Source organism: Triticum dicoccoides, chromosome 1B (assembly GCF_002162155.2).
Source record: "Triticum dicoccoides isolate Atlit2015 ecotype Zavitan chromosome 1B, WEW_v2.0, whole genome shotgun sequence".
Lineage (NCBI taxonomy): Eukaryota > Viridiplantae > Streptophyta > Magnoliopsida > Poales > Poaceae > Triticum > Triticum dicoccoides.
Genome location: NC_041381.1, coordinates 31,332,010 through 31,335,372, shown reverse-complemented (window position 1 = coordinate 31,335,372; position 3,363 = coordinate 31,332,010). Strand labels below are relative to the sequence as shown.

The 3,363-nt window shown below is 44.8% G+C and overlaps 1 protein-coding gene across 1 annotated transcript in view; it reads right to left on the bottom strand.

Annotated features, from left to right (window-relative positions):
* Window positions 1-2,388: 2,388 nt before the first annotated feature.
* Window positions 2,389-3,363, bottom strand: part of LOC119317415 (F-box protein At5g49610-like) — a 17,331-nt gene continuing 16,356 nt past the window's right edge. The window contains exon 3 of the mRNA XM_037591868.1: window positions 2,389-2,727. The gene's annotated coding sequence lies outside the window, so the exon portion shown is untranslated. The remainder of the gene's footprint in view (window positions 2,728-3,363) is intronic.

The following is a 3,363-nucleotide window of genomic DNA, read 5'->3' as shown; positions in this document are numbered from 1 at the left end:
TGCACGCACGGGAGCTATATGTGGTTGCTTCTTGATCCAACAGCAGCAGCCTCCTCCTTTACAAATGTTGGGAATGGCATCATGAGGAAGACGAATGCGATTACGTTGTATGCAATCTTACAGTTCATTCTTCAAAGTTCAAAACCCCTGTTCCCTGGATTTTGCTCTCCGCAGGTTGCTGGTGTTTCTTACATCGACGAACCATTGAGTAGATGAGGGTATTTAATCTGGGCGTTGGTGATAGATTAAGTAGCCGAGAGCTACTGTTAGAGCATCTCCAACAGGCGCCCAAAAATGCCTCGCACGTTAAAAATCATCATTTTTGTGCGCCGGAGACAAAAAACAGCGCTCCAGCAGACGCTGTAAAATAGAGCGCGAACAAAAAACTTAGCAGATGGGTGTGCATGTGGGCTGCTGCAGGTGGGGCCGCCGGATTGGGCGCCGTGTTTTTGTGCATCTGGAAAATCTCTTCATCGCTCCAGTACGCAAAAGGACTATTTTAATGCTGTAAAAAAATTATACCGCGCCGAGGCGAAACACGCATGTTGAAGATGCTCTTACGTTATCTTTGGGTAGTTGTGCAAAGTTTCTACCGAGAGTAGAATGCCCCCTTGAAAACTGCCAGCTGGCCAAGTCTAACACTTGATGAGTGTAACAGTTTCTGGCTTTCCTGCACAATCTGATCAGAATGCACATTACCCTCGTTTACTGCACATGATCAAGTATCTCATTTAAAAAGCTCAATGATGTGATACTGCGACAAACATTGCAGATGAAACTGTGCCAAACATTGCAGATGAAACTGTTTTGAGTGAACTGATTGGTGCATACCTCGTGTAGGTGTCACTGGTTTGTAGGGTATCGAACTTTTTCTTTGATAAAGGGAATATATTAATATCGCGAAGATACCAATTATACCCAGCCTCTGCATCAACAAGATATCGAAAGACATCAAGGATGCACACAACCAAAAATATAAAAATAAAAAAGAGAGAAATATAAAAATAAAGGACCCATCGTAGTGATGAAAAAAACTCGCAACAGCGACACTCTAACCACCACCGAAGACAACACTTCAAACAACAGAAGAGGTTCTCAAAAAACGTAGCCTCGAAGAAAGAAACAATGCTCAGTCATTATTGCCGTCCGATAAAGGATCTTGAGTTTTCACCCTGGAGAGAGTCCGAAATCCCAAAAACAATGCCTTCGCAAGACCATTGCCAGGTACAGCCAATAAAGGCCAGACTTTGGGCTTTCACCCCGGAGATCGCGGCTCGGTACTCAAGAAGCACCCCTAAAACAGCTATCTACTTGTGTTGCCGCCCCCTCCTGCCAAGGTCATCGTTGTAAGTCCTCAGCACCCAACACACAAGAACATGTGCCGCCGTTCTTCAACGCAACCAAAACTTCTCTCCGCCATTACAAGTCTCTGATCGCAGCCACCATGACTTTCTTCACCACTGTCAACGCGGTGGAAATCTATACTTAGACCATGTCCCATGGCATTGGCAAAACAACGAAGCTTCGTGCCACACCATCATGAAGCCTCTCTGGCTGAAGATGAGGGCGTGTCCGACTGGATAAACTCCGCTCTAGATATCCAGTGACGTCATGCACCAAAAGCTAAGATCTCTGAGAGGAAGACCGGAACCCGTCGGTGTCCAGATCGAGGAGACCCACATGAAGCAAATTAAAGTTTTGAAGCACGAAGAATAGCAGGGTCAATCACCGCGGGACTCCTTTGGGTCACGACAGGCCGGATCTGGGCAGTGCCCACGCCGGCCACTGCCAACCAAGGCGAGAGTCGCCGCTGTGGCCAACCCTCCACGACCAAGACGAAGACGAAGGCAGGCCTCTGAGCTCCGCCCAGCACCACCGCGCCCCCACCGGCGGCGCGGATCAGCGGCGGCAAGGGAAGGGGATGGAGGCGGGGGACTCTGCTCCGGCAGCGGCTGGTTAATCTTCCGTGACGCGCACGTGGGACGTGTCGCAGGAGCGCTGCCTTTTTTGCGGGTGTGATACCTTTTTTGTAGGGTATCGAACTAGAGGCGACTAGCTGCAAGTTGCTGGCTGCACAAAGGCTGGTGCTCTTTCTCCTTGCTGATGTTTTGTGTGTGATTCACCATACAGCAAGTAACAACTACTACTCTCTCCGTCTGGAAATACTTGTCCGAGGAATCAATGTATCTAGATACATCTATTTGTATCCATTTCTATGACAAGTATTTCTGGACGGAGGGAGTATTATTTAAGACCCCAACATATATTATTGTCTCCTCGCCATCGGAAGTTACAGTAAACCACTAAGCTTGTTACAGACACAACAACACATGGAACAAAACCAAACTGAAATTAACTCTCACCAACAAGAAAATCTGAAACCAAGACTGACCAGATGAGTGGAAATAATACCATGTTCAGTTGTTATATTTGTTTGGTAAATCCTTCACTGGTCAAAGGATTAGAGGCTATAATTTACGTTACCACTTCGAACCCAACATCATCATAAGTACTCCCTCAGATCCAAAATAAGTGTCGCCGTTTAATTCTAATTTGAACGACACTTTTTTTTGTTCGGAGGGAGAAGGTCTTCCAGTTACATCATAACATGTTCAGAACAGAGCGTTTTCTTTTTTGTCTAAACCGAACAGGAAGTTTGTGAGTGCATTCTCTCCCTGTGCATCCTCTACAGAAGTGGTATTGCAACATCTGAAATACTCTTGAAACCTAATACCAAAAAATAACAACATTAATTGTCAGAAAATCGTAAGGTTGCAAGGCCTCACAAACCAAAAAAAAAAGGAATAAGATGGCACAAAAAAGAGATAGCAGTGCCATTAATTTCAGAAGCAGACATCAGTCAAGAAAACTGAGCTAGTAGACAAAAAGTGTGACTGGGAGTGGCTGCTGCAATTTATCAGCGCCATATTATGTACAAAAAATGTGTCTTGCCCGTTTCAGCAAAGGAAGCAAATTCTTTAACTCAAAATAAACAAAGCATACCACTCCCTAACTTATCTATTCTACCATGAAATCAAGATTCTAAATATAACATGTCATGTTTATTTGGGAACCAAAAGGGTACGCTGTGTAGACTACATTCATATTCGACAAAGAGATCCTGAACAGCACATACATATATGTACAACAAGCATATAGGGTCCGCAGAATGTGTGCCTAATGTACGGGAATATAAGTATCAAAACTCACTTGTTGTGTAGATAACAGAGTACTCCCTCCGTCCGGAAATACTCGTCGGAGGAATGGATGTATCTAGACGTATTTTAGTTCTAGATACATCCATTTCTATGCATTTCTTCGACAAGTATTTCCGGACGGAGGGTGTATGAGATTCACAAAAAA